At 38.0% G+C, this 13,898-nt stretch overlaps 2 pseudogenes; both read right to left on the bottom strand.

The window, feature by feature from the left end:
* Positions 1-1,529: 1,529 nt before the first annotated feature.
* LOC139310089 (heat shock factor protein 2-like) lies at positions 1,530-2,155 on the bottom strand (annotated as a pseudogene).
* Positions 2,156-2,328: 173 nt separating this feature from the next.
* On the bottom strand, positions 2,329-3,166 carry LOC139310079 (heat shock factor protein 2 pseudogene; annotated as a pseudogene).
* Between the last annotated feature and the right edge of the window lie 10,732 nt (positions 3,167-13,898).

The raw sequence follows: 13,898 nt of genomic DNA, 5'->3' as shown, positions 1-13,898 counted from the left end.
TTGGCACAGCTGCCTCAATGCGCTGTTGTAGTTGACCTGGCGGAAGCTGACAAGAAATCGCCTCAGGATGTGGAGCGGAGTCAGAGACCAAAGCAGGAGGGTCCCGTGAAGCTTAAGGAGCCTCTGAAACATGTCTGGCCGAGGTATCAGAACCCCACAACTCTGAGGTGGAAATAGTAATGGGGCAGTTCCAAAGTCATACCTGATCAGGTGTAGTAGAACGAGTATTAGTCACAGGATCAAGATCCCCGGTAGCGGCAGGGGGCAGAGGAGCAGAAGATGCAAGATGTGCGCTGGCCTTGTCGCAGAGCTTCGTCAAAACTTTGTCTCTGCGTTTCTCAGCCTTGGAGGAGGTATGTTTGTGGGACATGTGGTGGGACTGCGCAGACTGATGAACTGGAGGAGATTCGAGTGAAATGTGGGCAGACAAGTTGTCTGATTGGCCATGGTGCGCATCACCGGCCCTCTGGCCGTGCTTCAATTTGGACACCGCCTTTGGCATCGTGGCTAGCCAGGTGAGCAATGCAGGCAGTAGATCGAGGTCAATGAAAGTGAGAGAGCCAGGCAGAAACAGTGGGAGCGCGAAAACTCCACTAAATAATAATGTTGTCCAGTAGGAAGACAACAAGACAGTGGGAGCGCAGAAACTCCACAAAATGGCTGCTGCACCTCAGTATAGTCTCACAAAATGGCAGCTGCCACACTAGCCCAACGTAAATGAGTCACTTCAAAGGCGCTGCTGAGCGGCAAGAACGGGAGTGCAAAGCTCCATCAAAGGCAAGGCCAGCTGAAAGGTAGGAGGCTGCGGAATGAAAAAGCACGCCTCTCCACATAAGAAGGTCAGGAGCGTGAAGCTCCATGAAAGGCAGGCCCAGCTGATGTGCGGCTGCCGAGGAGTTGCGCCGCTCCACATGATGAAAGGGAGCTGGTGGACAAGCTGCTCCGGTAGCAAGCCACGCGCCGCTGCCTACTGCGGCTAAATTGCCAGTCAATTAATGAGAAAGTGAGAAGGAGTGTCTTGAAGGCGAAATGACAGATCCCGTTCGGCACTGAAGGAAGCCTCAAAATGGCCGCCGACACCGCAACGGCACGAAAAAAGCCAAGCGGCAAAACAGTCCTGAAATTGAGCTGTTTGAAGGGAATGAGGATAGCGGACCTAATTAATGTCCACCGATTGTCCAACAAAACTCTTCCCATGAGCTGTCGCTCCCCCCCACGGGAGGCTCAAACCGAAGAAAAACACCCCTAGCCACCAGCCAAAGCCAGCCCCAGGGGTGAAATCCAACCGGAGGGATAAATCTCACAAATAATACAACGAAGTCCAAAGTCATTCAAAGCAGGATGGATAAGGAGAATATGTAGTCAAACAATCCAAAGTCGAAAAACCAGAAATGTAAGTCAGAAAGGCAAATCCAAAGCAGAAAGGAGAGCAAAAGACCCACACGCCCGTCCAAGCTGAAGGACTGAGTCAAAAGCTGGTTTACCTGGCAACAAGGGCGGGATTTAGCATTATTGACAGACTCAGTCCTTTAAGCTGAATGGGCGGGTACAACCCATTCTATACTGGCTGCTGTCTTCACCCACAATGGAGAATGGAACTGACAATCTCCCAGCTTCACCAGTGCATCAAACTGGCTCTTTAATGGCAATGAAACATTAGTGCCCATCAGCAGAGGAGCAAATTCACACCAATAAATTAAAGTAGCTTCACTGGCTTCAGTTTCTGTCACCAGCTCCGGAGGAACAGGTTTGCTTTGGATTGATTGAGGATCCAAAGGGCTTTTGAGGAGTTTCTCTTCCAATGATTTATCTAGCAGGGGACATTGATTCTGGTGCACTCTTCCTTTCTGAGCCTGGGTTTCCATGGTATAATGCTAGGAGGGGAAAGACTGTATATTGAAGGAGTTGCTTATTTTTTGGGGGAAGATAAAATTGTTCTTAGAGTTAGTGACATTTTGATTGCCATTGTTTTTTATAATTTAAATTCTCTTTTTATTTTTGTACTACTGATATGATCTATTTGGCTCATTGCATGTAACTTGAAAAAAAAAATCAACCTATGGTCAGCTGCTGTCCTGAAAATCTTCTGAGCTGCATTTATACTCTCGAAATAATCCAGAAGTTCCATTTTTCCAGGTTAGTTGATATTTTGTGAAATTATTTATCTAAGTATAGAAACTATCACTAAGAATAGGTCTTCTCCTTGTAAGGTTGAATGATATTTTTAACTGAACAGTGCTAGATATTAGTCAATAAGTGTCACCGGTGGAAGAATCACAGAATCATTAGATGAAATGGCAATTGGTTCAACATTTGTATTTTCCTGAATTATAGGACACGGTAATTTTCATAACCACCACCTATTATTACAATGCTAGAACTGTATTTTGAATCTGAAATAGATCTTCATTGGTTTCTGGAATAACAGGCACCTTTTTAAAATTCTCACTGTCATAATAATGTACTTGCCATTTGTCATCTCTGCTTTAAACCATCTTTTGTGAATGTTGTGTGAAATCTGTTTACAATAGTTCTGCTGGCTCTGTTTGCTGAAATAAGTTGCAATTGGAAGCCTACTGGTATTCAGAAGTAGTAGGTCACAAGCTGGTTATTCAGAACAGTAGCAATGAATGCTATAGTCTCTTGAATAATCAGTTGCTGTTGCAATGTTTTGCTCTCAGGTCTGTTTCCTCCCATTAAAGAGATTTGTTTTCTCTCTTCAGTGCAGAAACCTTACACTGTTTCTTGTTTAATTCCAATTTTCAGAACATTACTTAGAATTTTAGACAGGTCTCTGAGACAAATTTTATTTTCTTCAGGCCTTGAAGAAGAAACCTTGCTTTTAATATGTTCCAGTACATCTTCCTGACATTGCTTGAAATAAGACTATTGAAAGTCAACAGGGTCATTTCTTTCCTGTATAACAATGCCAGAGTCACCCTGGACTAATTTATGGAAACCATATATATTCGCAAAGCTTGCCATGTTGCTGTGCTTGAAGTACTTTGGAAAAATTGCCTTGGTAAATCTTTGTTTAAAGGAAAGTCTGGCCATTCTGACACCAGGTAGTGAGCTGGTTATTTAGCACAACATCCACCACCATCCAAAGTTTACTAATAAAGGATGGGATTACTGTGATTTTGTCTTTTATGCAAGTTATTGACATGGCTGGTTGCTATATTTCTGTGAAATGGCAGAGGAACAGTATTTTTTTTAATAAAGTTTTTTTATTTTTTTAAAACATAAACATAAAATACATCTTTTAGAACGAAACATTGATCCGGTTATAAATTGGTACAATCACTAATTCATCTTTAACAATATTTCATCTCCACTAATTATCATCTTGTAAAAATAATAATAATAAAATAAGATGAGAAAAAAAACCAGCTCACAGTAACTCACTCAAAAACAATTACCTTTCTATTTTTTCACCTCCAATCTTAATTTCCAAATAACACAACTTAATGTTTTAGACAATTGTTTCCCTAAATTCTGTCTATTTTATAACCCCATTATCCAAAAACCCGTTACTTAAATCTTTAAATCCTAACTCAATGTCATTTCATTATCTTTTTATTTTATTTGAATGCATATATCTTAAAAATATAAATCATTACTATTTTCTTAAACAGTATCTTAACAATTACTCACAACAAGTCATCTTCGTTATTATTTATCTCCATATCATCATCCTAGTTTAGCAAATAAACCCAACATATTTATCTTTAATTATTTATCACAGCACATCATCTTCATCTTAATCCTCCTCTTTTGCTTTTAATCTCAGCATAATCATTTTTATTTTAACTGTTGAATCCAACATAGGCAATTATTTTTACTGTTATTTCCAGCAAAATCATCTTTATTTTTACTGTTAAACCCAGTATAATCATATTTATTTTTACTATTACTCCCAGCTTCATCATCTGAATCTTACTATCAAACCCAGTATGATCATTTTTGTTTTTGCTGTCAAACCCAGCATAATCCTCTGGATTTTACTGTTAAACCCAGTAAAATCACTTTATTTTTTGCTGTCAATCCCAGCAGATTCTTCAAGGTTTTATTGTTAAACCCAGTATAATCATTCTTGTTTTGCCGTACATCCCAGCATAATCTTCTAAATTTTACTGTTGAACCCAGTATAATCATTTTTGTTTTGCTGTCAATCCCAGCAGATTCTTCAAAGTTTTACTGTTAAACCCAATATAATCATTCTTGTTTTGCTGAACATCCCAGCATAATCTTCTAAATTTTACTGTTAAACCCAATATAATCATTTTTGTTCTGCTGTCAATCCCAGCATAATCTTCTAAATTTTACTTTTAATCCCAATATAGTCATTTTTAATCTCAACATAAATTTCTTTAATTTTACTGTTGTACCCAATATAATCACCTTATTTTATATTCATTACTTATTCATTTTTATTAACATTCTCTAATTCAATGTATCTAATCTTGTTTTCATTCTCAGCTTTGTTTACAATTTAACATTGAGGCTTAATTCTTACATCAAACATATCCACATATGAAATCAATAAAGTTTCTTGAATTCTTCTCATATTCATATATTTTCTTATTAATCCATAGAAAGCTCCTTTTTATCAAAACTATCCATCTTTACTTCATTTTTCTATTTTAGTCACATTATTTTATTTTCCATACAAACACCTCGTTTTATAATTAGTATACATCTACATAGTACAATTTCTTTTTTTAATCAAACTATTTTTTATTCTTCTTTCCAGTCGTGAATATTTTATTTCTTCAATGTTCCCAGTATTAATTCTAATTCTAATTCATTTTAATTCTTTTTGTTCCTTATATTTCCTGCGAGGTACATCAACTTCCTTCTTTTGTTCCTACACCAATTATACAAATATGAAAAATAAAAAATAAATAATAAAATAAATTAGTATCGATTATGAAAATTCCATTGTATTTCTTCTTTCTTTCCATCAAACCCCCCCCCCCCCATCTATAGACAAAGAAAAATCTTCTAGTCCCGACCACTCACGGCTGTTTCTCAGTAGTTTCACTATGCTCCAAAACAAACGGCAAGTTACAGTGTTTCTTTTTAAAATGGAAGGTATTACTCTGCAATCCACACTTCCCCTTCGTCAGATCCGTCTCCATTTTATTGTGGTTATATAACAATCCAATTCAAACCATTTCTTCTTTTAAATTTTAAAAGTGTTAAGTCTCTTCTTTTTCCTTTTTTTCCGAATCCAAATCTAATTTAAATCATTTTTTTCCAGGCTTCAGGATCTGCCTCAATGTTTGTATTCCAATTTGTTCCAAACCAAAATAATTTGCCTTATGGGTCTTTTCCTTCTAAGGTCACTTTTCAAGATCTTCTATGCCCCTGTAATCCACAGCCACTATTTTTAGGCTAGGGGTCTTTCAAATGTTAATTATTGCTCTGGCATTGTTTCAAGCCTAGGTTGGTGTCACTCACCCAGCTTCAAAGAGCTCCGTTCTTTTCACTCTCCTCCTGCACGTCTCTTGTTTCGGTTTGTCGCAGCTTCGTGGCAGCCGCCATGGCTGCCACCCCCCCCACTGCTGATACAGGGTTTCCTCCAACCTCCAAGGAACTTGCCTGTTCCTCTTGGTTGTCCGAGGTGCCTTTCTTTCACCCCCATCCCTGCAGGACAGTTCGGGTCCAAAGACCCACTGGTGGCGGTTCGGCAGTCGGGGTTTTCGCGGGGCTCATCAGAGCCTGCTATTTCCCCGACTGTCTTGCCGCGATATCAAACCGGAAGCCGAGAAAGAACAGTATTGATCATCCTCCTTTATTATTTATTTTCATTTATTTATTTATTTTGTCAAGTATATATTAGATAACAGATATAAATATAAACATGATTATGAATACAGGATAAGGATACAAATAAATGGGGACAGTAGGACAGGGACGGTAGGCACATTGGTGCGCTTATGCACGCCCCTTACAGACATCTTAGGAATGGAGTGAGGTCAAGAATAGACAGTCTTAGGTTAAAGTTTTATGGCTGGTGTGCCTCACGACATGCACGAGGGATGACTCCCAGCTCTTGCTTAAATTAGTTAGATCTTCATCTGCACAATGAGTTACCATATAGCTTATACTTAGCGTATGATTTAGGTAGAATACAAAGAAATCCTCTGGCTTTTTGTGTTCATTATTCATTTTCCTCATTAAAAATGCAAGATGGATAATAAAATTATATCAATATATTTTTTTGTTATTTCACTTATCTCTGTTTAGATATCTGGACATTTGTCCTTATTTCTTTAGAATCAGAACATTTGATCCGGCAGTTGTCTCGGACAGATTGAGTCTACTTGGGTGTTCGCATTAGGATCTCAGGCACTTGGAAAAAAAATGGATTGCTAACATTGTGTCTGATTTCCATTTTCAAATGTGACCAACAACTATTTTAATATTTGCAGGTTTTGATGTCAACTGCATTCTGCTTGTACACAAGCAAAATTTTGTTTTTCTCCTGGAATTTATTTGACATAATACAGTACTTTGGAAATAGAAATGTCATATATTGGTCATTTTGACATGTCACAGTATATTAAGATTTATTTTTTTTAAGAGTTCAACCCTGACATGTATTTTCACTGTATTTTCTGTGCCAGGTTTGAAAGCTAGAATATATTCAGTATATCCAGTAAAAAGTCAGAAGTGGTCTTGAACTCAGAGTGTGTATGCCTCATCATTGAAGGAGTGAACTCATCTGTCAATTTCACTTCTTCCACATATTTAAGATTAATAACAACAACAACAACAACAACAACAACAACAACAACAACAACATGGATGATTTGAAGCTGTTTGGTAAAACAAAAGCTGAACTGAATTTATTAATTGAAAACACAAAAGAATTCAGCCAAGACATCGGTATGCAGTTTGAAATTGACAAATCTGCAACAATAGCAACCAAAGCAAGCAAGATCATAGAAGAGGATGGAATAGAACTAAAGAATGAAGAAATGATAAAGGTAGTAAAATCAGAAGAAGGCTACAAGTACTTGGGGATTTTAGAAGCCTCTGACTTAATGCATAATAAAGTCAAGGAATCAACTTCAGCCAAGTACATTCGGCAAATTTGTAAAATATTAATGTCCAAATTGAGTGGAGGAAACATCATAAAAGCCATAAATACCTGGGCTATACCTGTGATTAGATACTCTGCAGGAATAATTGACTGGACCCAGATGGAGTTAGACAATTTGGACAGAAAAACAAGGAAGCTAATGACAATTAATCATGCCTTGCACCCTAAAAGTGATGTTGACCGATTATATTTACCAAGAGCAGAGGGTGGTCGAGGACTCCTACAAGTAAAGCAGACTGTGGAAGAAGAAAAACGCAGCTTGAATGATTACATCCAGAAAAGTGAAGAACCAATGATTAAGAAAGTAAATAAAGGAGGCTTTTTAAAGACAACTAAAACAAAAGCAGAATATAAGAAAGAAGTAATTGAGCAGCGAGCTGAAAATTGGAAAAGCAAAGCTCTGCATGGCCAATACTTGAAAAGTATTGAAGGCAAAGCTGACCAGAAACTAACTTGGAACTGGTTAAGATCAGGAGTACTGAAAAAAGAAACAGAAAGCTTTATTTTGGCAGCTCAAGAACAAGCCCTAGCCACAAACTGCATGAAGGCAAAAATTCAACATGTTACCACCAACAGCAAATGCCGCCTCTGCAATGAGAAAGATGAGACAGTCGATCACCTGATCAGTGGATGCAGCAAAATTTCACAAACTGACTACCTACAACGCCATGACCGTGTTGCTAAGATCATTCACTGGAAATTGTGCCAGAAGTTTGGATTTGAGTACAGCAAAAACCACTGGTTGAGAAAGTTTTAGAGAATGAGAAACTCAAGATCTTGTGGGACTTTAGGATTCAGACTGACAGGCATTTGGTCCACAACACACCTGACATAACAATAGTTGAAAAGAAAAAAGTATGGTTGCAATACCTGGTGATGCACGGATTGAAGATAAGCAGCAAGAAAAAATCACAAAGTACCGGGACTTGCAAATTGAAGTTGAGCGACTGTGGAAAAAGAAATCATGTGTTGTCCCGATTGTACTTGGAGCCCTTGGAGCAATACCCAAAGGGCTACCCCGCTATTTAGAAATTCTAAAACCACCTTACTTGGAACAGCTTACATCCTCCGACAATACCTTAACAGTTCCTAGGTCCTTGGTTAGGACTCGAGCTGCTGAGCTATTAACCAGCCTCAAAGACTGTGAATCTCACTAAAGATTAACCAATAATAATAATAATATGATGGAAAAACAAAAAGTTGGGGTTTGATGTGAATGCTTTAATTTACTGCAACACAGGGAGTCGGAAGTCAATGTTTCTTCTTCTCTTTTCCCCAGTCCTGTTGTGGCTCCGTCCTCCGAGCCTATCTTATCGGAGGAAGAAGGCTCCGAACATGAAGGAGAGGAGACGGCCAGGCCTCCCTCTCCAGGACCCTCCTCTCTGGCAATGCCTCAGGTGTCTCTCGAAGGAGAAGAGATTGGCCAGGAGCCAGGTGTTTCTGAGCCGTCGGATAGTGACGAAGAAACATTGTGGTTGGACCCACGCCAGCGTCGGAGAGACAAGCGGGCGCAGCAGAAAAGGAGGCGTGCCAGAGATTAAACTGAGTCACTGGACCACACCCCACAGGCTACAAAAGGGAGTGTGGTGGCCATTCGGACTCTGTGACGGACAAAGCTAATCTTTGGCGAGGCACTTTGCACCTTCAGACACAACACCTATTTGCTGTGGATTTAATTACAAACTGGACTATTCAAACTGTGTGTATTTTTGTCTGTGTTATCGGAGTAAAAGTTCTTGGCAGGCAGCCACGGAGTTGCTGCCAAGTTCCTTATCACTGACGTTGAGTGTTTGAAGAGTTTATTTAACCCTCAGCTGGCTGGTTGGGTGTGTGCGTGGTACGGGGACAGAACAAGTCCCTCCTCATCTTTCTTTCCCCCTTTCCCCCTCACTATGTCTCCCTATTTACTTTTGTATTTTGTATTTTATTTTTTATCTTATAACCTGATAAAACATTTAAATTGATATTACGCTGAGGATATTTTATTGTTTATCTCTAAATCTCCTACTTCAATTTCAGCTTTGTTATATCTGATTAAAGTCCCCAAATAGAGGATATCCTATTAATTGGTCTAAGCTGGTATTGTTGCTGTAGGTTAAGATTTGATTATTCATACATTAATTAAATTAATACAATTTTTGTATATGTACTGAATTTATCATGCTTTTTGGTTTTCTTATTCCAAGTTTCTTTTTCTACAGTATTTCTCAATAGTTACACTGAATAGCAATAAGATCTATACAGCAATTTATCTGATTATTGATGCATGGGAGTTAATAAATACTATTCCTTGCAGTAGAATAAATACTCTTAAAACTTTATATTTTGCAAGGAATATATACAGTATATCAATTAAATATTCACACATACATATAACCCACCAACATATATGACACACCAACAAGAGCCTTGGTGGTGCAGCGGACTAAGTACTGTTATGTAGCACTTAGCTGCCTGCAGTTAGTGCGAGTTCAAATCTCATCAGGCTCAAGGTTGACTCAGCCTTCCATCCTTCCAAGGTAGGTAAATTGAGGACCCGGATTGTGGGGACAATAAGCTGACTTTCTAGAAACACCGCTTATGGGGGGCCAAAAGCCCTAATAAGCAGATATATACAAAAGAATGAAGGCTATTGCTATAAGTGCATTGTAAGCCGCCCTGAGTCTTCGGAGAAGGGCGGCATATAAATTGAACTAATAAATAAATAAATAAATAAATGACTAAAACATTTTCAAAAATTCATCACACTATTTTGATTTATTCCAAAAAACTTTGTTAAAAAATTCAATTGGCATTTAAAGATAAGGTTTTAAGTTTCTCCCAAGTGAAATTATACCATCATAGTAAGTTCAGATGTCTTTACTTACTTTGCAAATTCTCCTTCTAAGCACTTTGAATATTTATAAATGCAATAATTAATTGAATAAATTGATTTAATTTTTGTTTATGGAAGATCTGGATAGATTCTGGGAACTGTACATTAGACTAGGTACATTTTCTGTGTTAAAATTTGTCAGTTGCCATCCACTGGAAATGTTTGCAATTACAACATCTATTGGCATCTTTTTTTCAGACTAGTAGCTTTTTCAACCTCAGAGACATCAAAGTTATTAAAAGCAATAATTAATTCTTACCAGACCAAAGTTATCATCAGTCTTTATAAATATCTGTGATAAGTAAGTCAATTTAATATGCAGATTTTAAAGACTGAATAGAGTAAGGAACTAGAGATCCCATTTTATCTAAACCAGGGGTGCCCAAACTTTTTGCAAGGAGGGCCAGATTTGGTGAGGTGTTAATGTGTGGGGGCTGACCATTCAGCCTGACATTCTTTGAACCATTAACATTAAATGCAAATGAACTATTTTATGAAAGACTAAACAAATAATTTAACTGCACCAATGTGAAGGGTGATACTGAGATCTCGACTGCATTATATAGGGCAGGTCTGGCTCAAAAACAGTGGCTTTGATGCGCAAGATGTCACGCAAGTGAAAGTCACTTAGTCTCGTCCTCACGTGGTTCTTGTTAATATTCATAACAAATAATGTCTTCTCGCACAAGTATGTCGAACCAAACGAACTCAGCATTTTCTTAGCAAATGTTCGAATCTCTTGGAACCTGTCTTTATCCAGCTGGCAGTAAAAGTTGACAAGAGGGAGCTGTTGGTGCCGACTATGACACTTGGCATCACACTGCACACTGCAATGAGCTCCAGCTGCAGGTAGTCTGGAGCGTCATTAGGGTCCATAGAGAAAGGAGAGGAAAAAAGCGTGATCTCCTTTTCAATAGCTGCAAAATCCCGAAAGCGCTGTTGAAACTCCTCAGCCAGAGATGAGATGTCTGCTTCGTACCTCCTTATTTGCGCACTCATATTGTTCTGTGGTCATTATTTCCTGCAGTGATGGGAAATGCGTGGTATTGGGCTGCGTTTGTGACAGGTGCCTTTGGAAAAGTAGCAGTTTGGTCCCAAAGGCTTTGATATGTGAATACAGTTGGCTTACCACTGCATTTTGCCCCTGAAGGCTCGTGTTCAGCACGTTCAGATGTCGTGTTATGTCAACTAAAAATCGAAAATCAGCCAGCCGAACAGGATCAGATAGCTTGGGCATCGGTTACCCTCAGTAAAAGGTTTGCGGTGCTTGGCAATCAGTGTTGCCATCTCGTAGCTCGCCGTTGTGGCATCTTCATTTGACTCACGGGCTCTTGTGAAAAAGCGCTGCTGTGCCATTAAAGCAGCTTCCAGTTCCTTCCATTTTTCACCGCATTCATTCCCAGTTAGCTTGTTGTAGTTAGCATGTTTCGTCTGGTAGTGCCTCTTGATATTGAATTCCTTGAAAAGAGTCACAGTCTCTTGGCAAATTAGGCAGACACAGTTTTTTTGTATTACAGTGAAAAAAATACTCCAATTTCCACTTGTCCTGGAAGTAGTGGCCCTCGCTCTCAACTTTCCTTTTTTTAGTTATAGTCGCCATTTTAGAAATGGGCACACAAGCTCACATGGGTCACGTGGTGAGAGTGCTGACTCGGGTCTGTTGACATCTTCTGGTGAAAAATATGGCTGAGATGCTCTGCAGAGCAGGGTGTCTGTGGAGCAGGAGGCAGCCTGGGACAGCTGCAGGAACCGCTGTGTGGAGAAGGGAAAAACTCCGGTCGGCGGGGATGAGTGACAGGCTGAGCCGGTGGGGAGAAGAGGCTGCGGACCGCTTGAAATTTAAACACGGGCTGCAATTGGCCCCTGGGCCGGACTTTGGACATGGCTGATCTAAACAATGGGAAAGATCTTTTAACCTTAATAGCAAAAGCCACATTAGAACTTAGATTTTGTTTTTTACAGCAACATTTTTCTTAGACTTATTGAACCCTTATTGTGTTTTATAAACAGGAATCACTCTGTTGCTTGGAGATGCATCCAGAATAATGCTTCATTAAGATATGTTTTTTCAGTATCCTAAAGTTATTAAATTGTGAGAAGAATTAATTACATATATTACTTTTGGCCTTGAGACAAAGTTTAATATTTTCAAATATGTACTGTTTTGAACTACACAACTGCTACATGGAATTGACAGCTGGACTATGGAAATGTCCCTAATTATTGTCAAGAGATTAGTTCTTCAACATTTGAAAGAACAAATCTATGGTCCCAATTATCCAGTGGATTGAAAGACCTGAAGTTACTTGTGTTTTATGCATCAGTTGCCTATAGATATAAATTAGGGATGGACATTAGCAACTGTTATGTAACAATTATCTAAATGGAAGTAGATACAATTTATTTTGTTTCCCCCCCCCATTTTATCTTAAAGGAAGATATTTTTTCTTTATTTTTCCTCTCTAATTTATTAAAGAAAAAATGGAAAATTAAAAAAGAAAAGAAAATCAGATCCATGTTTTTAAGCCTTATCTCCCCCCCCCATATTTATTTATTTTTAATGACAACAAATCTACTGTTTGACTCTTTTGTATGACTAGCATCAAGGCTCATCATCAGATTTCCTCCCTGATTTTTTTTTTAAGACAAGAGGGGACTACTTCTTTAGAATGCAGGATTACCATGGTGACAGTCTGGCCAGAGAATTTGCATTTTTATTGACAAACCAGAGATGTAATTTACATGCTGTTTTCAGGAAGAAGGTGTTGCCACCTGACAACTTCTGCTGGATATGTCACATTTCTCCACTTGAGATATTTGCAAGTGACAGAGTGAGTCCATTAAGAGTTTATTTCATATCAGGGCAAGAAATGCACCAGCCAAAAATATACTAGGTAGTAAATATCTATATGCGATGTCATCTCTGTTTTCTACTCCAAAGACATTGAAAATAATTGAAAATCGGGGCGTTGATGATTGGGTTATCCAAATTATGTAGTAATTTTACAATGTAAAAGTTACATTGTATCTACTGTAACTGTTATCCTTTTTCTAAGTACACAACTAACTTCATCTCTCTAAAGCTAATTGTCATACAGTATCTCCAAAGGCAAGCTCATTCTGGCAATGAATCTGAATCTAGTGTCTCCAAAGATGGCATGGCATGTGGGTGTGGATTTCAACTCTCAGAATTTTCAGCAATAGTTGGGGGAATGCCAGGAACTCAAATCCATCCATTTGGTGGAGGTTGAGTTAGACTGGTTTAGCCAATTGGTTTTTGTATCTAGATATGATTCCTTTTGCTTTTTGTACATGTACAGTATATTCAAAGTAACTCTGGAATATAGATATCTTAATTCCACATGTTTCTCATCAAATTAGGATTTGGGCATGCTATCCTTTGTTTTTAAGCAGTGGTTCTAAATAACATTGCAATTAATTATTTTTAAATATTTCATTGCTTTTTAATCTATAACAAAAGAAAAAAAACAAGTATAGTAATAATGAAATATAAAACAAAACACAATAAACTGTAACTAATTCATAAAGAAAATGAACAAAAGGGGAAAAAAACACTGAAAAAAATACACAACCAATTCATATGGAAAAAATAGAATATAAATAAAATAATTCTCCTTCCTAAAATGAATTTTTTGTATCTAAAATTTGGAACTAGGAAAAGATCCCATGGAATTTGAAAGTTATCCATTTGGAGATGTAAAAATTATGGTCATAACAATGGCTCATAGCTTGTACTATATGGTCTCCAGCAGCTCCTCTGGCATAATCTGGGTTTATTAAAGAGTACCAATCATTGGACTATATTAGATTGTTAGTTGCTTTAAATTCAGACTTTTATGAACCAGATTTGGTGGTGGTTTTCTAACTGAATGCTAAAACAACATGACAGAG

This window comes from Pituophis catenifer, unplaced genomic scaffold (assembly GCF_029215685.1).
Source record: "Pituophis catenifer annectens isolate HBS135680 unplaced genomic scaffold, rPitCat1.0.hap2 SCAF_1, whole genome shotgun sequence".
In the NCBI taxonomy this organism is placed as follows: Eukaryota; Metazoa; Chordata; class Lepidosauria; order Squamata; family Colubridae; genus Pituophis; species Pituophis catenifer.
This window is presented reverse-complemented; position numbering and strand designations above follow the sequence as displayed.